Below are 26,119 nucleotides of genomic sequence, written 5' to 3'. Positions count from 1 at the left end.
ACAGTTGAACAGTGGATGGAGTGTGGAGACTCGTAAGGAAGATCAGGGGAAAGGACTTTGAGCCCTGAAGGGAATAAGAACTCCACAGGGATACATCAGAGTAAACTAACCTGGACTCTTGGGGCTATTAGAGACTGAACCACCAACCAAAGAGCATACACGGGCTGGACCTAGGTCTCCTCACACATCTGCTACATATGTGCAGCTTAATCTTCATGGGGTTCCAAACAAATAGAGTGAGGGCTCTCCCAAAGCTGTTGCCTGTCCGTGGGATATATTCTTCTAGTGGACTGATTATCTTGCCCCACGGGGAGAAAATTCACCTAATCCCTCAGAGATTTGATGTGATAGGGTGGGGAAATACCCAGGAGACCACCAATCCTCTCAGAGGAGAAGGAGAGGAGGATGGGAGGAAGGACTATAGGGGTGGGTGCGACCCGGTTGGGGGCAATAAGCAGGATGTGAAATAAATAAAGTAAACATTTAAAAGTGAAATGAATAATTCCCCCCAAACAAATAAAGATCTAGAGTTCTTATCCAAAGGGAAGAAGACAAGGAAATATTCCCCACCATTATATTGCAAAGGCTGATTATCTGCAATTGCACAAAATAGGAGGCTCCATATCTAATAAGTGTAATGAATTCATAGCTTACTTTGGTAATAATGCAGTCTTAGCATGAATCAATTCATTCTACCACATCTTAATTTTTAAGCATATTCTTAAACTGTTAAAGTTCATACTGTCGATCTTGAAGAAAATGAAAGATTTCTTCCTGCAGAATACTTAGTGTTGCACATATACTTCTTAGTCTAGTACTCCTTCCTTAGGCACGCTTTCCTCTGTTTAAAGAGTTTATAAATTCACCCACCTTAATCCCATTTATTGTGATACTGAAGCTAGCAATGAAGTGTGGAAGGGACCCATTAATGCCCCTGCTTCTTTAAAGCTCTATACCAGAATGCCCTTGAGTGATCTCAGGTTCTCTGCCATACGCCCTTGAAGCTTACAACGAGAGGTATGGAATATCCATTCAGTCTGGCATTACCTTTTACAACCACCCCCAATATGAAGTCTTAGAAACCCGAGTGAAGTATTCCTGTCTACCAAAGGTTATTGCAAACATGATCATCTGATATCATGTATCATCACCAATGAAAATTATCCTATTTCTAAAAAAAAGAATAGTTTTTTCACTTAAATATCCCTTGGTTATTCTAGTTGTGCTACTACCTTTACCTTGTGTTTGGGTATGCTTATTCTAAAACTTATTTGAATGAATTCACGAAGACTAAAAAGCGACTGGGTCACTGGGCCGTGTGGGGTTTGCCTCTATAATTTGTCACTCAAGAAGTGGAGTCTGTCAGGAGGACCCTGAATTAGAGGGCAACTCAGTAAGTCAGTGAGTCAAAATAAAATCAATCAATCAATCAATAAAAGACAAAAAGTAACAGTAGACAAAACTAGATAGACACACACACAAAGGGAGAGAGAGAGAGAGAGAGAGAGAGAGAGAGACAGAGACAGAGAGACAGAGACAGAGAGAGAGAGAGAGAGAGAGGGCTGTTTCACCACAATGACTCTTGAGACCCATAAAGATGGCTGTAGGAAGTAGTGCGTACATACTTGGTTCCTTCCATTGTATTTTTTTTAGGACCATCTATATTGTTCACAAGAAGATCAATGGCACACTTCTACTTAATATGAACTATCCTCTTAAAAACCATATCCTGGGCGAGGGTAGTCATGGGCATAGTTTATGACTTTTACTGCTTCGCCTCTCCAGATGCCCACTGAAGAGCTCTCTTGGCTCAGGTTCACCTATCATGGCAGCATGGGCCCATGGGGACCCATGGAAGGTTGTAATGAGGGCTCCATTAACCTCTTTCATTATTTCAGAAGGCTTAAGGGAATTACACATTCACCAATAATAAAGCTGCCGAACCTGAAGTGTCAAATTACTTTGCTTTGGGGCAAAGTCTTATCAATTTCAAGTGAAAACTGGTATTACCTCATGCTGATGAGTGCCTCTGATTGGCAAGTCTGTATGCGTCTAATTAATAAAGTGTGAAATAAAGATAAAACAGAATTGGTTTGTTTGGACATTAAAATTTTTCTAAGCATAGAGTTCCAGACATAGACGGAAAGCAGAGAGGACCAATATACCTTAGGTGTTTAATGTCACTGGAATATCTTTATTAGTGTTGGTGATAGGAATATAAAACTAAGAAGCTGAATTTAGGTACAGGTCTAAGCAGTATGCAGCTGCTATTTTTCCACTATCCATAGTAGCAATATTAGGCCTATACAATTACATGCCCAAACTTAGATTCTAAACTAAGAAATGAAGGCTTTGAGACAGAAGGCCATCAAAGAATCATGGACATTAAAACTCTTTCGTTAAAAGCCCATTTTATAACAAAAAGTGCTTAGTGCTGTTCTCATTTCTAAAACCCAAGACGTTAATACTTTCTTCAAGCTTTTTGGTAAGATTTTTTTAAAAAATCCCTCATTTTAGTAGCTTTCTAGAACAATATCTAAAATAAAGTCAGTATTAATAACTGATGTAAACTACAAGACATTCTTTCCACCCCCCAACACAGGTCAAAATCCTGAGGCCAATCTTTTCTCCTAAATTAAGCATGAATTAAACATAGCTGTAAAAATAGCATCATCTGTCAATAGGCTAAGAATTCAATGCTCTGCCTAAACTTAAGCAGTGAGCTCACGGTTCTCAGTATGAATCTGATGTCTCAGGGCACATCCAGCTTACGCACAGGAAACTAGGCACCTGAGAGCTGCCAAGGACATTTCCTGAATCTTTTTCTTTTTTAAGTCTTTGGAAAATACTCTGCAGAGACCAGTAATGCACTACTAAATCTGTGTGCATAGACGCAAACTTTTAAAGTACAATACCCGCGTGATACCTACGTCCCAGGGAGAAGCAAACTGGTGTGTAATATAGCTATGCCTGACTAAAACTCCTCTTTGGCGGAGGAGAGTAAATCCACAAGAGCTTTGGAGTATGCACCTCTGAATAAAGTCAGAGAGGGCCGTTGTTTACCTCTCTACTATTTAAGAGTTAATGAGAGATTTGCACCTGTACAGCTATTGCGGACTGACGCTTGCTTGTGGAGTGGATGTGTTTCCTGCCTGAGACAGTTGTAAATGCCTTGAGTAAAAACACTGAGGGCTGCTAATGGATAGGTTTATTTTAAGGCATGCCATCTGCTATCAATCATGGAGAGGTATAGGAAGCAAGTTTGGCTGGGCTCCCTCCCTGTGAGCCTGATAAAGACAGGGCTCCAGGACTCAGGAACACTGAGTCCTCCAGAGAATAAAACACCAACCCTACTCAGCAGCCCCACTAACAATAATAAAAATGCCTCTGCCTAAAGGTGACATTCTGAATTTACGATTATTTGTGTCTATAAAGTGTATTCTTTGGCTCCTGACTCACTCTGACTGTCTCACTCCGAGAACAATACATTAAGCCTGCCTGAAGTAAATGGAAATCCTATCCTTTTATTAAACCAGCAGCCAGTACCTGAGCTGATCTAAAGCCTGTAGGATAGCAGCAAGATTTTCGGCTCTAGTCTGTGCTTTTTAAAGGACTTTGTAAGAAAGCTACCAATGAGATGCGTACTAATATCCTACAGGATACTCGTGATGTGGGCAAGTTTATGCTTCTGAGGAGACAAAACAAAACAAAATGAACCAAAATGTCCAATTAGACTAAACTTAACTAGTCTATTATGACCATATAAAGAGAAAGTTCCATATCACACAATATGTCACAGAAAAACAGAGAACCAGCCACTCAGGATGGTGTTCCTTATGCCATATGGACCAAGCATGTTTTCATGGGGACAGACATTTCCTTGGAGAGCTTCCAGCTGTGGAATCATAATCAATATTGTTTTCAAAAATGGTTCCATAGTATCCCCTTAAAAAATGCCTATCCCGGCTTACTAACATACCTCCTGCTGAAGTCCTTGGTGGATAAAATGAATTTTGGTGGCCCTGAAACCTTGTACAGCTTATAATTGTTGACTCTGCCTCAAAATTGCAGCTTAACTTAATTCTACTGCTAGCCTAGAAAACCGGGTTGTGAGTGTTTAGGGAAAACCCACCTGGCTAGCAAACTCATGAGTCTAATTAAAGTTAATAGAGAAATTGAAAGAGGAAAACATTGCCTCGGTGGACTAAGAAGAAAGGCATACGGCAATAGAAATTTGAGGCAAGAACATTTTTATGTTGCTATTTATTGGAAATATGTCCTCCTAAATACATGTATGAGGGATTATTTGACTTATTATGTGTAATGTGAATTCTGTTAAAATTCAATAAATAATTTTCACTCTTGAGCTAAACAAAATTGACCCAGGCTAAATGGTAAAGAATAAGAAAATTATAATAAGCATTGGGAACAGTAGCAGATCTGCGTCTATGAACACTTGGCCAGGCTCTGAAACATTAAGAAACTCCTACCCTACCTTCATACAGAAGCTGTGTGCGATAGTCACTGTGACTTCCGGGCAATTGCATAGCGACACATTTAAGAGTAGAATATTTTTGAATAAATGCAACAGAAGATTTAAAAATGGGGAAAGTGACACAAAGCCCAGCAATAAAGCTTGGTTAGGAGTCCCTGCTGTGTTTCCTTAAAAACAAAAGAGATAGAATGCACACAGGTTGTTAAAGTTCAGATTCAGAAATATTTTTAAAACCCACCGAGACTTCATTATATTTTCTAGCACATTATAGGATCAAATGTTGAGTCAGGCTATAAAACACTCCTGCCACCGAAGAAAGCTTTAGCAAGGCCTTCAGTGCCCTGACAATGGTTAAAAACAAAAAGTCTATGCTGACCGTGCAAGCAACGCCTAGAGAGAGGTTGTGAACAAGAACAGAATCAGAGCATGACTAGTTGAAATGTTCCTGCCTCGCCTAAGAAATCGGCGGTATCCAGCAGAAGCAGATTATCTCAAGAGATAGCGTTACTGGATCCTAACTTGGCAAACGAAGCCAGAAACATGCCCAAGCAATGCCACTAAACTGGGCAAAAACTGTTTGAGGTCAAACTAAACACTTTATGCTATAGAATAGGATAGCCATGTTGTCCTTGGCTTTTCAACATTGCATGCCACATGGAAACACAGGTCCATAATTCTGGGAATCCTGAGACTATGTTTAAAATGTTACCAAAAGTCCTTTCGGTACACTGCATTACCTCTAGGGCAGCAACACATCTCTCTAACTATTCTCTACACTATTTTGGAAGATTTAGTCTGTTTCTGGATTTTCTCCCTTTTGCACCAGATCTCCCATCCCTGGCAAACAGTTCAGTAGCACAGTGATGAAAATCGTACTGCATCAGTGGTCATATTTGAAAGAGAAATACCTGAAGATTAGCACAGGAATTTGTTTCTCTAAACCTGAATCGCTTAATCTCTTTTCTTAAGAAAGCAGTGGCCCATGAATACAGTAAAAAAATTAAAACTACATTTATGAAGTGACTCCTAAAAAGATTTTAATGTTTTTAATAAAAAGGATGGATCATTAAAATATAGTTAATAAATATTATTCAGAACTCATTACCTTAAATAGTCCCTACTTAGGATTATAAATGTTCACTGTCTGAATTCTAAGGAGGTTGTGAGACCAGGTAGATATTATATGATGTTTTCATAGTTCATATTTGCAACATGAGATTTACTTGTTGGGAAAAGAAAGAGTTTAAAAGATAATAAATCTGTTCTTATGCTTCAACAGCTCACATTTTTATCCTACCATTTAAGGAAATATCCACATGAATTATTTAAATATAACCACCAATTCTAACTATATATAATTCTATACCATTAGCAAAGTGTTCCAAGAGCATTATGCATTTATTAATTCAGCCAACAATTATTTATTGAATTTTTACAAGGTTTTGCACCGGGTGCAGAAGAATATCCTATTAAAGAAACCCTGTGCCACTGTATTGTAAAACATTTTTTGTCGCTTTATTTTCCTTGCAGTTTTTCATTAAGTAGTTTCTAATTCAGCCACGCATGTTAACAGTCAGACGCACAGAGAGACTAAAGTTAAAAACAAGAGCGCTTCTGTCTATTCACACAGGCCAGATACAGTCCCAGAATAAGACCACTTGCCTATGTCATGTCAACTATTGTGAATTCAGAAGGACAGGTAATCTACAAGGTGAACAGCCTGGTGCCCACTTTGTAGATAAATGTAAAAACAACTTTTTGTCAAAGAAGCCAGAAAGATCCACCTTGTGGAAGGCAGCAGATTGAGTGTAACTCTTCTGCTCTCCCAACGCTAAAACTAAAATGGTTTGACTCTACTCCATCCCAAAATGCCAACCATGTAATATAGCACATATGAACTCAACATCCTAAATATAAACAAAGAAAGGGTGGCATTGCAGTGCAATCCATTGTCCCAAATTGGGCCTTGGGTTAGGGTTTATTTAAAAAAAAATTAATGATAACCTTGGTAGGAAGGTTTAGAAAGCTTTGTGAAGCCTCTGAGTCCTCTGTCCTCTCTGGTCTCTTTAGCTTGTATCTTAGTTGTGGTTTCCATTGCTGTAATAAAACACCGTTACTAAAGCAATTCAGGAAGGAGAGAACTATTTACAGCTTACAGGCCCTATCTATCACTGAGGGAAGTTAGGGAAGAAATTCAAGGTAGAAACTGGAGACAGCCTGAACCAGAAGCTATGGAGGAACATCGCTTACTGGTCTGCTCCTTACACCTTGCTCAGTGTGCCACCTGCCCAGGCATGCCACAACACATAATGAGGTGTCCTCCGACATCAAGCCCACATCAAACATTAATCAATAAAATGACCCACAGGCTGAATTACTGGGCACATTCTTTCAGTTGACATTCATTTTTCTCAAATGACTCCAGCCAATGTCAAGTTAGCAAAAAGTTACCTAGGGCAGTTTACCCTGTGTCAACTTGACACTTAAACATACTACTAATGTTGCATTTCCTTTCTTTTTATCCCCCAAAGATCTCATATTAATATCAGTATCACAATGTAAAGAGCTTTCCAACTTCTAATAGTCACCCAGTCTTTAAAACTTCAAACACTTTAAAAGTTCATTTTTTAAAAAATAAAGATCCAAACTTTATTTCACAGGTCAACATCTCTCAAACTTGGCTCAGGCAAAATTCAAAGGTAAGTTATATACTCTATCATTTCAAGAGGAAAACACCAAGGCAGAGTTACATTCGAAGCAGAGCAAAGCCAAGGCCAACCTCAGTGATAGACTTCTGGGCCTCAAATCTGCTGACCCAGCTCCCTGGCTCTGCCCCAAACAGCACACACAGCTTCTTCTCTCACAGGCTCAGGCCAGCCACCCTCCATACCTGCTGCTGGCTTCAGCATTGTCTCATGTTACTGCCATCTCCAAAATGCAGGGGTCTCTGCTGTACTGGACTGTGCCTTCACACGTAGACTCTACTGAACTCCGTTCACTGACTCTAACACTTCTCAACTTCTCCTCAAGTCCGGTCAATCCTGGGGCTTCTACTGTAACTATAGCTGAACCTTTACTAGCAGCAGGAACCTGGAGGTAGAAACTGAAACAGCAGCCTTAAAACAACACTGCTTAAGGCTTACTCCCCAAGGCTTGCCCAGACTGGTTTCTTATAAGACCCGGGCCCACCTGTCTGGGCAGAGTGGCAGTGCCCATAAGGAGATGGGCCCTCCTACATGAATCATCACTCAAGAAAATGTCCTACAGACTAATCTGCTGTGGGCATTTTCTCTCAACTGAGGTTTGCTCTTCCCAGATAACTCTGATGAGTGTCAGGTTGACCCAAACTAATCAGGACATCATATTTTAAATCCACGGTGTCTATGCTATATTCTGTGTTGTTTAAACTTAAAAAAAAAAATTCCAAAGTACAGACACGGCATTTTAAAGCTCTCAACTTACTTTGCTAAAACGTCACCAAGAAAGATTGTGTTGATTCATTTTGCCACCAGTTGTAGGTTGGGTTGTCCACTTCTGAATAACACAGAGGTGTGTCTACATCCCTACACCAGACTCCCCATCACCAAAGATCTCATGGCACTTCCGCGGGAGCAACAAAAGAGTAAGTGTTACCTTCATTCTGTTCTGGCCTTCTCAGCCACAGTTCTTGAGACTGCATGAAAGCTTCAAACTAGGCACTCTGCCCACACCTCATACATACATATTTGAACACGCACAGCCCCCATAGTCATACATGTGAGATGAACTTTCTGATGACAGCCCGCAGACTCCCACCAACACGGACAATCAGAGAAGGGAGTACTTCCCTGAGACTCTTTGGTCATCAGCCAGCTGTCAAGAGGCCGTGGAGAGCTAGAGTGAGTGTTCAAGCAACCCTGCCTGGTGGAGAACGGTTTCTGAGATGATAGAAGAGTTCTATGGTGTAGACGGAAGATGCTTTGCCCTTATCTCCTGGAGAAAGAAAACTTTTGCCAGGAAATGAGGGATTTTTCAAACCCCTACAACAACTGGAAGAGAAATGTGGTAATTTTGTCAGCGAGCACAAGGAACTCGGCCTGCTGTCAAAAGGCTCTCTGTCCAACCCAGGGCTGGATTCACGGTAACAAAAATTTCCCTCTTCAGCCACCTAAGTGCCTGTTGAATTAGGCACACAGCCAAGGTGAGATACAAACAGTCACTCAGGCGAAATGTCCGTTTTCATTTGGTTCTCTCTGGTCGTTTCTCATGGGGAAAATATGCCTCCTCTGCTTGGATGTTTTTAGGACTCCTTGGTTTGAGGAGGAAGTCAGATCTGGTGCTCTAAAGGCATCCACTGGAGGCAACGACACAGCTTTGCAAAGTCAGAACCAGGATGTCCCTGTCTTGAGAGAAAAAAAAAAGAAAGAAAGAAAAAGAAAAAGCTAAATTATTCCTCGCCCACTCCTACTCATGGTTTTGATGTTGAAAGAAACCTGTTGTGGTTTAAATGACTCGGTCAGTTCTTCTGGGATTTTCCAAAGTTTCCTATAAAAAGAAATCTGTGGGAAATGAATGATTGCATAATCACTAACATATGTCAATTTCACTAAATCTGTTATCTTTTTGGCGTGTTGTGAATTGCACCAGCCCATGTTGAGTTTCTACCACCTCAACAGTTCTGTCTTCTAAGTAATTATAGATATTTGCAAAAAAAAAAAAATCAATCCAAGAAATTGCGTTTGTTCTTATTATTTTGTTTTGGTTTGGTTTGGTTTGGTTTTGGTTTGTTTTGGTTTGTTTACATAGCAAATTAGAAAGATAGGATGGGGAAAGAGGCAATTACCCAGGCCGAGGAGTACAAAGATGAAAACTCCAGCCTGGAGTTACCTGTGTACCGTTATCTCCTGGCTGCCTTTGAAGGGGTAATTGATTATCTGAAGTGTTTGAATCTTCTATTCATAAGTACAACAAATTTGCTCTCTTTTACCTAAACTAATGATGAAATGACCCAGGAAATTAATTTTTTCTTTAACTAAGTAAATGTTGGAGGTAAAGTTTAGGGACAGATTCCTGGTTGATGGCCAATGTTCATTTAATAGAGCTGTGGGCTACTTAGGTACGGTCTTTCCTTCTTTAAATGAATTCTAAAGAATTCTAAAGCCTTAAGATAAGAAGTAGAGAAATAACCTTGGGGCTAGAACTTGCTAGTTGCTCCCACAGCTTAATAATAATAATAATAATAATAATAATAATAATAATAACAACAACAACAACAAAATAATCATTACCTTTTCAGACCTCTTTGACTGTTTCTGCTGTCAGTGTGAAGGGAAGAGTTCAGTAATTACCACTGGTTGGGAAGATGAGCGTCAGTGAACACCCAGTAAACCAAGGCTCCACACCTCATCCAGATGGACCAGGGTTCATTTCTCCTCAACTTTGGCTGTATATTTAAATTGCCTGGAGCACCATAAAAGGGCACATAAATCAGGCAGCAGGCATGAAGACAGGCATGGGTGCTTTATAAACGGTCCTTGAAACCCAAGCTTGTGTGTTCCCACTGCTTCTAGGACTTCCCTGCTTAGGTTAGACAGCATATATTAAATAGACTCTCTTGTTAATAGACTTGGATATGATAGGTATTTAAAAAAATTTTTTTGACTGTTCTATCAAGGGGTCTAATAGACTTGAATTATGTCAAAGACTTAAAGCATATGTACTGAATAAATAAATAATTACAAATAAACATTTTCTTAAAAATGGTATAATAATTAATGGTATAATGAGAAGGAAATTTAGCACAGAATATCATTACTCAATGAAAACATTGAATCTTCATCTGGGTCATAAAAACTATATGAAATTTGGTTTATAGAGAAAGAGGACCTGGGGGGGGGGGAAAGAGGTTTGAAAACAATGACAAAGAAATTTATTATTTTTTTTTATGATGGAAGGGCTCAAATTCTATGTCTTTCATTCTGCCCTGCACTTAAACGAAAAGTTTAAGTCAATGAGTATATCTATCCACTCATCAAAGCACTCAGGAACACAGAAGTTAAGTAGCTTAAAAAACAAAATTTCTGTCCACAAGTATAATAAATAAAATAGCTTGCGGCTAACAAAAAGAATTATCCAAGGTAATAAGTCAGATTTTAATAACAACTTTATTTTATGAGGAAGTTTCCGACTTGGGAGATTAATAAGAAACACAATAACAATGAATCTTGATTTCCATGTGAATCTATGTATCACACACTCACGTTGAAAATGGTGATTAGAAAAAAACAAAAATAAAAATAAAAAAAATAAAATGGTGATTAGCTGCTCTTGTGCAGTCATGGTAGAGTTGTGTCTGGCTGAAGTTTCCACATCTTATTTGTAGCGTAAAAATAATTGAAGTCAAAATTGCCCTTGAAAAAATTTAAAAAGTGTCTCAGCAACACTAGCAAAAGTGAGTTTTTTCTACAGCTATGGAAAGAAGCATTTTTGTCTATGTTTATACATAGTTAAGCAGCCTGGCTTCCTTGAGAACTATATTAAATATCTGAAATCAAACCTCAAAAACAAGACACACACTCAGCTTGACAAAATGTCCAAAACAACATGAAAAGTAGGAACCCAGCAAGAATTAAAACCAAGAGGCATTTATTTGGTGTTCTCTATTTCTCTCTACCTCTTTCAATTCTCTTATCTCTTAGTTGTATTCAGCAAAAGACGATAAAGGTCAAATTCATCTCGTATAAAAAGAACTACAGCCATTTGATTACTGCCCATTGAGACAAAGCTCACCTAATACTTTGAAACATATATTATAATCCTTCAGATTTACTCAGTTTTTGAAGATGTATTGATTCAGAGAAAGAGAGATTTAATTTTAAAATAACAAGAAAATGAGAGATAGTATTTGCCAACATAGTATAAATATACAAACACATCTCAATTATCTAGAATTAAGACTGCAATAAAATTACATTTAATAAAAAACCAAATACAAAGTTGTATATTTGGTTATCAAACATCAGCTAATTCAGAGCAGAAAATAACAAAATTCATGTTGAATAAAGACCATGGATTGAATATGAACCAGAGAGCAGCAGCCCCAGTGCTGTAGACTGTTTGAGGGGAATTAGAGGCTAGTGAGAAACAATTTACTTCAAATTGAGAAAAAAATTAGGAATCTTTTAAACATTCATTTTATTTTATTTTAAGTTTTGCATGTGTGTAACTTACCTCCCCAACTAATTATTCCTTTTACATATTTGAAGGCCAGACATGGATGTGCCCTCAGATAGCAGAAGTACCATCTCTGTTCTCTACCATTAACAATTTAGTGAACATACAGAGATGTTTGCTTTGCTGACCTGCCTGATGGAAGAAGAGAGTACTGGAAGAGACAAAAAGACTCCTGGGATCGGGCACGGGACACATCTCTGGGATGAGCTACAGACCTAGTGAAGCAGAAGCTCTGAGGACTCATCGACTGGCTAAGACTTCTAGCAACAGTGGCTACAAAGCCTGAAGTAGCCTGTAACCAGACAAGACTTCCTTCCCGTGGAGGAACTGGGACACCAACCCAGTCACAAAACCTTCAACCTACAATTTGTCCTACCTACAAGATGATCTGAGGTAAAGATGGCAGAGAAGTTGTGGGAGTGGCCAACCAATAGAGCCAGCTTACTGGGACACCAACCCAGTCACAAAACCTTCAACCTACAATTTGTCCTACCTACAAGATGATCTGAGGTAAAGATGGCAGAGAAGTTGTGGGAGTGACCAACCAATAGAGCCAGCTTGAGACCCACGCCATGAGATTCTTCTCATGCCATCTTCTAACATTGCTCAGAAGGCCAGGAACCAGAACCAGGAAAGAACGAATCATGATGTCTGTTAGGCCTACGTGATTCATAATGTCTGTTAGTTTCATTATTTCTATGTTTAATTTTTGTCTGGATGTCCTGTCCATTGGTGAGTGTTGAGTGTTGAAGCTTCCCACTACTAATGTTTAGGAGTAGATGTGCTATTTAAGCTTTAGCAATCTTTCTTTTACAAATGTGGATGCCCTTGTGTTTGGGGCATAAATATCCAGAACTGGTATATCATCTTGGGAGATGTTTCCTTTGATGAGTATGAGTGTCATTTCCTGTCTCTTTTTATTAAATTTGGTTGAAAGTCAATTTTTTTAGATAATAGGATGACTACTGCACCTTGCTTCTAGGGTTTTTTAGCTTGGAGCACTTTTTTTTTCCAGCACTTTACTCTTAGATAATGTCTCTCATTATTGCTTAGGTGTGTTTCTTGTATGCAGCACAATGGTGGATCCTGTTTTGCATCCATTTTGTTAGGTTTTTTTAATTGGGGGAATTGAATCCACTGATGGTGAGAAATATTAATAACCAATATTTGCTGTTTCCTGTTATTTTGATATTGGTGGTGGTGATAGTGATGGTGTGTGTGTTTCCTCCATTCCTCCCAGTCCACTATCACTATCTCTCTCTCTCTCTCACACACACACACACACACACACACACACTCGCACACACTTTCCTTGTATTTGCTGGTGCGGAATTACTTATTTCTCATGTTTTCCTCGATGAAGTTATCTTTCCTGGGTTGGAATTTTCCTTCTAGTATTTTATGTAGGACTAGATTTATTTGTCTATAGGGTAGATATTGTTTGAATTTGGATTTGTCTCAAAATATCTTGTCTTCTCCATCTATGGTGATTGAGAGTTTTTCTGGGTATAGTTTTTGGTTCTTTTTTTGTTTGTTTGTTTGTGTTTTTTTTTTGTATTGTTTTGTTTTGTTTTTGGTTCTTTTTTTTTTTCGGAGCTGGGGACCGAACCCAGGGCCTTGCGCTTCCTAGGCAAGCGCTCTACCACTGAGCTAAATCCCCAACCCCTTTTTCTGGGTATAGTAGTCTAGGTTGGCCCATGTGGTTTGTTAGAAGGAGGAATAAAATAGCCATAAGAGGCAGATAAAAGGAGAGAACTGGAAGGGATGTGAAAACGAATAGGGGTTCAGAGTCAGGTGTGGGGAAAGCTAGATGGCCCTGAGAATGACTGGAAATCTGAAACTGGTGGGGGTAAGGAGGTGGGGGCATCTCTATGACCAGACAGAGACCCGGCTTAAGGGAGATGTCCAAGACTCAATGGGGTTAAACGTACCTGTGACTCACTACATTAGGAATATGGAAACTGAAGAGGCCAACTCCTGTAGCCAAGCAGGACACAATGGAGTGTTGGAGAGACGCAACGCATCCACAAAACTTTCAACACAGATTTTATACTGTCTACATGAGCTGGAGCAGAAATTGAGGGACTAGCCAACCAATAACTAGCCAAACTTGAGACCCATCCCATGAGCAAATGCTAATACCTGACGCTATTAATGATACCTTTATGCTTCCAGACAGGAGCATGTTGTCCTCTGAGAGGCTCAATGCAGCAGCTCAGACAGATGTAGATACCCATAACCAAACAATAGATAGAGCTTGGGGACTCTTATGGAAGAATAGGAGGAAAGATTGCCGGCTCCAAAGAGGATAGGAACTCCATAGGAAGCCCAACAAAATCAACTAACCTGGACCGTTGGGGCTCTCAAAGTCTGAACCACCAACCAAAAAACATACATGGCCTGGACCGAGGCCTCCCTACACATATGTAGCAGATGTGCAGCTTCATGTGGGCCCTGAACAACTGGAATTAGGGCTATCCCAAAGCTGGGTTGCCGTGTGTGGTCTCAGAGGGAGAGGAAGTGCCTAGCCTTGCTTAGACCTGAAGTGCTAGAGTTGGGGGATACCCAGTAGGGGCCCAACCTGCTCAGAGGAGAAGAGAAGGGGGAAAGGGAAAGGATTAGGGGAGGAATGACTGGCGGGGCTGGGAGCAGTGAGTAGGATGTAAAGTGAAAAATTAAACAGATAAAATTAAATTAAGAAAAGAACTCTTGCTCTCTGCTCTCTTCTCTTCCCTGCTCTTCCCTTTTGTCCCTTTTCTCCCCATCCCCCCCGACTCCCCCTCCCATGGTGGGCCTTTACTTCTCCCCTCTTCAACTCTTCTTCTTTCATTAAACCTTCCCATGTGGAAAAAAAATTAAGAAAAGAAAAAAGAAAAAACTCAATGAAATGAATACTCATGATATTCTGCTTTACTCAAAGAGCAACAACTTGCTCAATTGTCATCAGTGAGGCTTCGCTCAGCAACTGAGGGAAACAGATGCAGAAACTCACAGCCAAACTTTAAGTGGAGCTTGGGAAATCCCTTGGAAGAAAGTGAAGGAGTGTAGGAACTAGAAGGCTCAAGAACATCACAAAAAACCTCACAGAAGCAACCAACCTGAGCCTATTAGGGCCTCACAGAGACGGAACATCCAATCAGGGAGCCTGGATGGTCCTCACCTGGGCCGCCTTCTACAAATATGTTACAGTTCTGCAGCTTGATCTTGTAGGACTCCTAACGGTGGGAACAGGAGCTGTCTCTTGACTGTTTTCTGCCTTTGGGATCCTTTTCCCTCTACTGGGTTGACTCCTCTAGCCTTAATAGAAAAGAAAGTGCCTAGTCTTACTGCAAATTCATATGCCATGGCAGGTTAATATCCATGGGAGGCTTGCCCTTTTCTGACGAGAAAAGGAGGAGTGAATTGGTGTGTGAGAGAGAGAGAGAGAGAGAGAGAGTGTGTGTGTGTGTGTGTGTGTGTGTGTGTGTGTGTGTGTGATAGTGGTAGTGGACTGGGAGGAATGGAGGAAACAGAAACTGTGACTGTGATTAAAATAATAAAATTATAAAAAAAACAGAAAAAGGGATTTGTCAACCACATATTTTTCAAATAAAAATCATCTATAATTAAAAAGTCTTCTGACTAAATATAAGGATGTCTTATTTTTCCTAAGCAATCAAATATTTTTATCATCATCTATCACCATATACAACTGTTCAATCAGAACATTATATAGTCCACAAATATAGGTCACATAAAGTCATCCTAAGTGTTCTAATAATCATATCTTTAAAACATAAAAAGAAACAAGGGAACTGATTTTAATAACTTTTTCATTTTATACAACATAGGTGTATAACCAATAAGATGTTGTGCCTTTGTTCATAAACTATAGAAGGTAAAACAGGCTGGGGCCATTTTGTAGGTTGCTTAAGTGAAGCAGTGGTCATTTCCACGGAGGTGTTAAGAAAAAAAAATTAGAATAAAGAGCTTAGTTCTCAAGGAGGTCAGGGCAGAATGGTGAAATGAGGGCTGGGAGCCAGAGCAACCTCAGGGAACTTTTGAAATGTGTATATAAAAAGAAAATGATGTGCAATTTTAAAAAAATCCCCAGACAACTTGGAAGTCACCCTCATTCATTTCCCAATTTTAGAGTTACGGTGGAGATGAGGATCCTTCCAGTGAGAATGGATAACCATTAAAGATTCTTCTACTCCCGATACTCAATTATTACATGACATAGAAGCTTAGCATGCTCCCAGCTCTCTCCTAAATCATCCCACATTGTGTAACGGTCATTTTTCCAAATAAAAGTAAAAGACTACATCTTTAAAGTCCATTTTAGCTAAATACATCCCTCTTGGCCCAAAGTGTAAATTGTGTCTAGATTAATGATCAAAATCTTCTGACCATGAGACAAATCTCTCTGGTCTCACCGTCTCTGACTCTGTGTGGGTCTGTGTGTTTCTGTCTCTGCCTCTGTCTTTCTCTGAATTACTTTAAGTTGGACTTTTAGCCTTTTGGGTTGAAGTAGAGGCGTGGGCCTTTCGCATTAAAATAGAGAGAACAAAAATTATGAGTTAGTAGGTGCAGCTTTATGTGACTTGAATTTGTTTTCCCACACATTTTATCTCCCATGGTAGAGGCTGTCATGCGTAGGGAAGTATTCCAGTAAGTTGATCAATAGCCTGTGAATTCAAATATTTAGCATGATCTTCATTCTGTTCTATGACTTTATCCTCCTCACTCATGTTGACCTTGTAGTTACAGTGATCTACACATTTCAGGATTGTTCTAGTAAGAGTTTGAGACATCATTTAATGAATGTGTTTTCAAAATGTTTTTGAATAAAATATTAAAAAAAATCTCTAAAAGGTTTTGTTTTAAATTTCAGAATTTTTTTTTCATTTTCAGATAAGAAGCATAATGACAGCAATGTTATGTTCCTGGGTGGTTTTCATGTTTTTTTCCCCCACTGGTATGAAAACTCCCTAATTCAAAGATTAAAAGTTTAGGGGCACACACTAGTTTTTATGGCTGTAATACTTTAATTATTTTAAACACAAGTTGAAAATTCAGACACCTAGTGCTATTTAAGTAAGTTCAGGTTTTTGTGGTTTAATAAAAACATCTGTTTTGGTTTTTCAACCACAAAAGTGCATTTAATCTGTTCTTCCTTTGGTTGAACTTTTCACATCTGCTCGGCTCGATTCCCGAAACCTAAAGGCCAGCTCTTTTCCCAAAGTAGGAAGTCTACCTGCACAACTGTCGTTCTAGCTCAAAGGGTCTGTTTTCTATACCAGCTGAAGATTTCAAAAGAATAACAAAACTAAACTCCCTACCCATGATGCACTGCTTATGTCCTTTGGCTTACATATCACAGTGTGGTCGTTTTATGAACACAACACTGCCTGGAGTTTGGAGTTAAGACAGAAAATTGTCAGATCACACATACCCAGGTACTTCTTTCATATTCTAAGGTTTTTCATCTTGGAAAAAGAACATACTCTATTAAGTTAATTGCTTGTGAAAAAGTTATACCAAGGATGCACAGTGGCTTACAGATCTCTGTGGTTTGTTTTGGACTCATCTAATGCTTATCTGAGTCCCCTGGGTCCTGAAAAGTAGGCCGGAAATGTTGCAAGGACAATATTACCTCATGATTTTCCACAATTGTTTGCTGCTCCTGAGACCTCAGTTCCATTTCTTCTGTTTATGAGCAATCCTAGGAAACAGCTAAAATCGGAGAGTCTGAAACAAAAAAAAAAAAAAAAAAAGAAACCAAAGTGCTGAGAAGAGACAGAATTTTCATCCCGTGTGAACTTGGAGAAGTTATCAGAGAAGATGAATGCCACAGTATCTATTTATCCCAAGTGGAGGACTAAGTATCAGCATTTACAATGAGATTAAACGAAGATGAGTATTTTGAATTTATTTAGACAAGATCTAATTGATACCAAGTTAGTATAATTACTTTATTTTAGAAACTTATTTTGAATATGTGAGATGTATATAATTACATATTTTTCATATACACAATTATGTAATTATATTTGGTCCTTTTTCTAGGACACAGTAACATGGCAACCTGCAATTATTAGGTGTTCAACCCATTTCTGATGAATGAAGCTTAATGAGGTAATGGAGGGAGCTTGGTACACTACCTTTGTCTATGCAAACAAGATGGGTCCATGATTTGAATAGTGTCTTATGTAAATTGGAGCTACCAATGGAGATGATTCAACTTAACTCATAAAATGATTGTATAATACATGATATGTGAGAGCCACAGTAAGAAGTATAAGGATCAAGAAGAGTTTAACAAGATTGAAATATAAGATAACTGTGCAAATTGTGAAACAAGCCTTGAAAAATAACAGCTGAACACTGTTAGATAGAAAGCAACATTCAAGGTATTTCTTAAGAAAAGAGTCATCAAAAATCAAGATGTTTGGGAATTTTGAAAGAGATGGTTTAAAATAAAAAGTGTTAGAGGAAAAACTGAAGGAGCTGAAGGGATTTGCAACCCCATAGGAAGAACAACAGTGTCAACCAACCAGACTCCCCAGAGCTCCCAGGGACTAAATCACCAACCAAAGAGTACACATGGAGGGACCTATGGCTCCAGCCACATATGTAGCAGAAGATGGCCTTGTCTGGCATCAAAGGGAGGAGAGGCCCTTGGTCCTGTGAAGGTTTGATGCCACAGAGTAGGGGAATGCTAGGGCGGTGGGAAGGAATAGGTAAGTGGTTTGGGGAGCACCCTTGTGGAAGCAGGAGGAGGGAGTTGGGATGGGGCGTTTTTGGAGGGGACCCCTGGAAGGGGGATAATATTTGAAATTTAAATAAACAAAAAAACATTAAACTTTTTAAAAAATAGCTAAGGTGGAAAAAAACGTAGAAGTCTTAAAAATGTAATGGTAGTAGTACTTTTATGTAATTTTTTATAAAAGCTTTTATAATAAAAATGTGAGCAAAAATGTAATTTGATAATCAAGCATTATTTGTGTTTAGAACATAGGAGAAAGAGAAACTGACAGGCAGTCTAGTCAGGCAAAGAGGGGTGGAGAAAAAAAAACCTAGATTTTTCCAATGAGGTTTTCGAAATGTGATATTCAAACGATAATCACAGACTTAGATAATCTGCAGCCTATTTGGAGTAAAGAATTAACCCCCAATACAAAATTTCTTCTAACACATTTGGGGTTTATCTCAGATACATGCTCTCCCTTTGGTTCTAGCTTAAAAAAAAAAAAAATCATGATGAACAAGAAAGTCCGGTTTTCTTAATCTTATGTTCATTGTTGGTCTTGAAGATAAATCAGAAAGAGTGTTGTGAAGGTCATACAGTAAAACAAAGGCAGAAGGAACACCCATTCAGAGCCTGCCCCACATATACAGCCACCATATACAGCCACCCAATTAGACAAGATGGATGAAGCAAAAAAGTGCAAGCCGACAGTTACCGGATGTAGATCTCTCCTGAGAGACACAGCCAGAATACAGCAAATACATAAGCGAATGCCAGCAGCAAACCACTGAACTGAGAACGGGACCCCCGTTGAAGGAATCAGAGAAAGGACTAGCAGAGCTTGAAGGGGCTCGAGACAACAATGCCAAGCAGCCAGAGCTTCCAGGGACTAAGCCACTACTCAAAGACTATATATGGACTGACCCTGGGCTCCAACCTCATAGGTAGCAATGAATATCCTAATAAGAGCACCAGTGAAAGGGGAAGCCCTTGGTCCTGCTAAGACTGAACCCCCAGTGAACGTGATTGTTGGGGGGAGGGCGGTAATGGGGGGAGGATGAGGCGGGGAACACCCATATAGAAGGGGAGAGGGAAGGGTTAGGGGGATGTTGGCCCGGAAACCGGGAAAGGGAATAACAATCGAAATGTAAATAAGAAATACGCAAGTTAATAAAGAAAAAAAAAGAAAAAGAAAAAAGAAAAATACGTATCTTTTAAATGAAAAGGAAATTCCAAGAAAAAGTAGTAGGAAAACATTTATAGAATATTGTATGCCTACATACTCTAAGTGAAATGCTATATAGATGTTTGTGACTTTGGGAGTTTGTACAACTTCATACATGAGCCATAGATCAAATTATAGTAAGCATGGGGTTTTAAGAATGGAAAAAAGACACAGGAAAATTGTACAGAATGAACCAAAGAATTACAGGATTTGGAATCTCAGCACTTATGATAACTATATTTTTCACTTTGACTAGAGAGTCATAAAAACACAATATAAATATTAACTGAGAAAAGCTCCCATCTGTAAAATCTCTAGGGCTGCGAATAAGCTTGATGACATGTTGAAAATTAAAAATGTGTTTTTTCATGATGTCATATATGGCAAATTTATAAATACACTCACTGGTAACGTAGGAGTCACAAATATGCTTCTGTAAAAACACAGAGAATCAAATCATGAGTAGTTCTGTCAGATACACACACAGGCACACACACACACATCACCTTGGTTCACCTTTTATTGGAATATGTTATAAGTACTGCATCGGAATACAAAGGTAAAATCAGATTTAGTATGTTTCAAATGCCTCAAACAAAATAATCTCATTGCTCTATCGTCTTGTCTCTAGCCTGGCCTACTTCTAACATTGCCTGCCATCTTTGAGCAACATGAAGAACACTAATAATTCCGTCCTTATGTTCAGCTCAAGGTAACAACCCACAAATTTACTCTTGAAGAGTTTTTCATCACCAAGTCTACCCTGCTGATGGAAGGGGCTTTAGTCCCATGCCTACATATGTGGAGAACAGAAATGGCATACTTTCTGACCATTTTACTTCTCTTTCCCTTTCTCCAACTCACTTTTGTGGAGCCGACAGTTGGCTCTGACTTTGTCATGACCCCACCCATCAAAATCATATCACATGGCCCTTGAGAACTTTCTCACTGCTTTGGAATTTCTTCACTAGCATTTAACTATGTGTGGAATCAAACTAATTCAGTTAAATCATGACACATTCTGGGAACAAGTAGCTGATGAATGACAAATCTAGTATTGTAAACATAGAGGGTTTAGTTATTTCATTCTCACTCCCAGAGACAACACAATTTGATAAGAAAAAAATGAAGTGTTCCACCATCTAAGACCTCATTGTCACATCTTCATAGGGTAGAGGCTCCACCAGTATCTGGAGCAGGTAGACTTGAATCTGGACATGAGGAACACGAGCCTTCAAGAAGAACTGAAAGCAAACTTGGAAATAGTACTTTATAAATTCAGTGGTCACCAAGCTTTTCCCAGCTTTCCTTTAAAGTCTTCCCTTTGTGGGGCTAGCAAGATGAATCAGTGGATGGATGAGCCTGCCGCTAAACCTGATGCTGTGAATTAAATCACCAGTCTCTATGTTGTGAAAGCAGATTATACTCTGACCTTCACTTAGCAAGTAACCACACACATGTACATGCATTCACATATGTTTGTTTGCACACACACACACACACACACACACACACACACACACACCACACACATACGGGGGGGGGTGTAAATGTTCAATATATTGATCACAATGCTTCCAAAAGAACTGTAGTTATCAAGAATCTTCTGATTGGATTCAAGGCCTTTTCCCTATGAAATAGAACTCAAACCAGGCACTGTTAAAGGAGAAGCTCCTGTGTCTAGATAGATCAGAGACTGTAGGAGAGAACCCTGTATTACTATTTAGCTAAATTGATAAATAATTAAAACAACTCCCAATGATTTATTGCTGTACCCCAAAATCAGAATATCTCTCAACCTTCATCAGAAAAACATCTGATTGCAGTAGATGGGAATTAACATAGAGACCTTGTCTTAGGGTTTCCAAAGCTGAGAAGAGAAACACCATGAAGAAGGTGACTTCTTATAAAAGAAAACACTTAACTGAGGCTGGTTTACAGTTTCAAATGTTCAGTCCTTTATCATGCTGGGAAGCAAGGCAGCATCCTGACAGATTTGATACTCAAGGAGTTGAGAGTTCTACATCTTGACCCACAGGCGACCAGGACGAGACTGGATTTCACACTGGGCAGAACTTAAGCATGCACACGGACTCAACACCTGCCTCTACAGTGACACTCTTCCTCCAACAAGGCCATACCTCTTAGTAGTGTCACTCCCTATGGCTGAGCATGCAAACATTTGAGTCTATGGGAATCATACCTATTCAAAACACAACAGACATCCTCTGTCAGTTCACAGGAAATAAGAGACTATGATGTGATGTGCATGTGATGAAAAATACATATTGTAGTCCTCCTCCCAGGACTCAGGTTTCTTGCCAGAAGAGGGGGAGGAATTGTAAGAAGCAGGGATGGTGGATTCAATCGAGGTAAGTCTTTACCTGACACAATAGGGTAACTGCATATGAAGTCACGGTGACTATGACAGCATATATAAGACCTGTGCATACTCAAGTCATACAAAATTCCAGCATAGATGGGGATGGTGGACAGGAAATTCCACCACTACCTAAGGAGTTGTTGTTATTTGTTAAGTTGCTGGGAGAAGAAAAATCAGTTTTCTTTAATGCTGTGATCCCTTGTTAAGGCAGGCCCCACTAGTCGGACGACACAAGCTGAACTTAATGGAGGTAGAGAGGATATCAAAATTGGATAGGAAGGGCAAGGAAGGTGGAGAAGATGCTCACAGAAGGAGTTGGGGAAAGCTGGATGAACAAAATCAGAGCACACTCTATGAAAATTCCAAAGAATGAAAGTATTGTTTAAAAACTAAACCAACAAACAAATCCCTCAGATTCTTGCCTGAGGTCACAGCAGGCTTGTGCAGGAAACTATATGGACTTACTTCTTAACCTCTATGTCAGAACTTGACCATGTTTTTCCACCTCAAAAGGGTTAAACCGCACCATGACAGGGCAGTCTATGGGAATCACAGGCTTTTGACACATTAGAAGTGGGTTAAAAGCACTTTATACTTTATTGGATAGGTAGCCATGTTCTTTCTTCAGAAACAGTTTTGACCATCTAATTAGTGGTATTTGATATGACTGGCATATCGACAAGTGATGTGAACAGAAGATGTATCCCATCTACACAGATCACAGAGGGAATATAAACTTGTGACTATGAAATCAGCTTCCATAAATTCCAATATTTGTAGAACAGAGTCTCTGAATTTCACACAGTTTTACAATTGCTCTACATATTGCTTAGTGTATCAAAACCTTTAGTAAATTATTGGTCAAAATTATACTCAGTACTAATAAACAGTTTTCTTCAAGAAGGGATCAAGGTTTGCAAACAGACCAATATAGAAAGTTAAAATTATTTTAAATATATTCCTGCTAAACATCTTTTTTTAAAAAAGACTACACAGGGAGCCCAGTAGCATTGGGCGCTCTGCTTTTGTTTAGCTTGTATTTTTGTTTTTTTTCTTGTTTTATAAACGGTTGTTGTTACAGTAGTCGAACAGTGATTAATTTTGATTTCATGTTCTCATTTTAATTGTTCAAGTTGTTATTATATAAATATTGCATCTTTTGCTAATATTTAGCTAGCCTAAGAATTCTAACTCAATACAATAATGGTTCCACACATTTAGAATAAGGTGAAAAGCAAGATGTATGTATCTGTATACCAACAGAATCTACTCAAATCTATCTTTTCAAATCTATTATGATCATTTTTTTTAGTATCACTGCTAGCATTAGACTGTTTAGATTCTGTTTCATTGTGTAAAAAGTAAGAGAAAAGGCTACTTGTAGGTATGTAAGAAAAATACACAAATATATTAACACATTTTGACAAAGCATTGCAGTCCAACGGGGGTAGCACACACCTTTAATCTCAGCACTCTATAAACAGAGGCAGGGAACATAGCTCTGTGAGTTCCAGGACAACCGAAGTTTTACAGAGACATCCTGTCTCAAAAGCAAACAAAACAGCAAACAAAAACATTCTTTTTTTAATACTTCTTCTAGCTGAGAAAAATCACAATTTAAACCAGGAACATGGTGCGAATACTCTGAAGGACACAACTTAGCTTTCTGGAAATATAACCATACACACGTAACTTCGTAAGCCGTCTAGAGCTTCATCAGCTGAGCCTGAGTGCACATGTGAGTGTGTTAGTCTTGATTCTTGCAGCTGTTTCGGCAGCAGTTACTATGGCTGCCGCAGTGGTAACGTGTTCTACTTAAGGTCAAACAATCTCTCAGGATCTGGCAAGATTTAACAGAAATTTAAAACAATACTTTCCAGAGAAAACGGTAACCATCTGCAACTGTTATTATTAACACTATTCTTTTTTCTTTTTTTCTTCCTATATTATTTATACTTCCTGATGCTTTCAAATCATTCAATCTATCATTAGCAATTAATTATAAACAAATGTCTAACGAGGTTTACATCTATGTTCTTTTTCTTCTTAAGCCAAACATGGCAGCACGTTTTAATCACATATATTTCCTTTCCACCCTCGGGTCTACCTGAGCTCTGTTTGAAGAACTCAATAGCAGAACACAAAAATGAGTCCTGTCAGGAGGGAGGGTCTTTGCAGCCACCGGAGAGAAAAAAAAGTGAAACATGTTAATACTGGAGAGCAAGTTTTAGTTAATCGCATTACTCTTCTGTAAACGAGAAACATCCGTAGGTACATTTGAATGTGAAGACCTGAAATAGTAGAATAGGTCCTGTGGTTACACGCTGTTCTGCCTTAGTGGCATCTCGCTACCTATAGCAAAATAGTTGTTAGAGCAAATCTGAGCCCTTTCCTTTGCCTTTGTCATGACCATTGCCAGAGACCCTTCACTTGTACCTCTGCCAGAATGAGAGCTCAGTTACTCCCTTTATGGGAGAGTTGACTCTTTGATGTTGCTTAGCCACCATTTCTATTACAGTCACTTTTATCTCTGTCCTGGCACTCACTCCTGCAGCATCCTCTGCTCAGGTGGTCTCCATCTAACTCTGAATAGTGCCCCAAACACTCCTGCTGCTTCCTCTTGGCCTTTTTCCATCAACTGGCCCCTAGCCTCTCGGGATTTTAATAGCACCCTATTCCCATGTTCTTTTTTTTATTTACATATTGTTTTGGATGGGAGAAGGAGACACAAGAATAGAGCAAGAAATTCTCAACAAACATTGCCACATAATTAATCATCATTTTCAATTTTCTTTGAGGATTCTTTTGAAACACTGATTATACAAATGTACAGAGTAACTATGAGAAACTGGAGCATTAGAAGCTGGAAATGTGGATAAGAATAAAACAAGTTTGAACACAAAAAAAACAAGTGAAGCTTCGACAAGGTAGAGGCAAACACTGGTAAACCTGAGGAAGCCATAATTAATATGGTTTATGAGGAGTTTCATGTACTCGTATCCTAGTTCATTAGGGTGATCATGGGTAAATCACACCTCCCACATAATACAAATAGCATAGGAACTTGGGTTTGAATTACCAGCACACACAAAAGCATAGCAGCCTGCCTGTGATCTCAGGGCTCAGGCCTCAGGACACAGAAACAGGGGCCAAAGCAAGCTCCCAGCTAGACTAACTAAACTGGAGAGTTCTGGGATTACATAAGAGTCCCTTTCTCAAAGTGATCAAGGACAGTAACAGATGTCAATAGGATATAGAAGAACAAGCACAAATGAGTTCAACATACACACACACACACACACACACACACACACACACACACACAAGAACATGCTTACCCAGATGTATGCCACATATAAATGCAAAAGAAAAGGGAAAGGATAATAGTGAGGAAGAGAGTTTTAAAATAGGGTATATTGAAAGAATCCTAAGCATTGTCTTTGCTTCTAACAGAGTGGCTGTGTCCAACAGAAGGACTAGAAAGGAGCTTTTCTGGCCTGCTATTTAGATATACATGGGAAAGCCACAGAAAAGATTGGCAAGTTTTAAGTGAAGAATTACACACGAGCATATCTATCCTTTTAAACCAGTTCATTGATTATACTGTGGAGAATAGATAGAAGTCAATAGAATTTGTTGCAACTCCAGTAACAAGAGACAAAACTCTAAATCGAAGCAATGTGAACTGGTTAAGGAAAGAGTGTGATCAGATTCTAAGGTAGATTTGGACTAAAGTAAGGCTACCTGGTAAAGGAGTGTGGTGTGGGGGGAGTCTGCAGAGTGTATTCACATCTTACTGGTGAATTGTGAAAGATGTTATTGGGTCGGTTTTGAACAGGTATCACTGATGTGACAGTAGGGTGTCTCAGTGAATGGATAGTAATGATTTGGTAATATGTGGTCATTATTATTAACAGCATCTATTGTAAATCTATTGCCTGTCAGCTATAGAATTCCTCTGCATGCAGTGGGAGCCTGAGAAAGAATTATACAGACCATCTCTCAACATCCAAGAGAAGGAGACCTCCTTCCTAGAAGACAGAAAACCACAAAACCAAAGATAACTGGAAATAA

General features: G+C 39.1%; 1 long non-coding RNA gene across 1 annotated transcript in view; it reads right to left on the bottom strand.

Moving 5' to 3' along the window:
* Positions 1–17,225: 17,225 nt before the first annotated feature.
* Positions 17,226–26,119, bottom strand: part of LOC120101545 (uncharacterized) — a 75,203-nt gene continuing 66,309 nt past the window's right edge. The window contains exon 4 of the long non-coding RNA XR_010065180.1: positions 17,226–17,437. This is a non-coding gene — a long non-coding RNA (uncharacterized LOC120101545). The remainder of the gene's footprint in view (positions 17,438–26,119) is intronic.

This window comes from Rattus norvegicus, chromosome 3 (assembly GCF_036323735.1).
Source record: "Rattus norvegicus strain BN/NHsdMcwi chromosome 3, GRCr8, whole genome shotgun sequence".
Taxonomy (NCBI): domain Eukaryota; kingdom Metazoa; phylum Chordata; class Mammalia; order Rodentia; family Muridae; genus Rattus; species Rattus norvegicus.
Note: the sequence above shows the minus strand (reverse complement) of the source record. Positions and strands in the feature narration are given on the sequence as shown.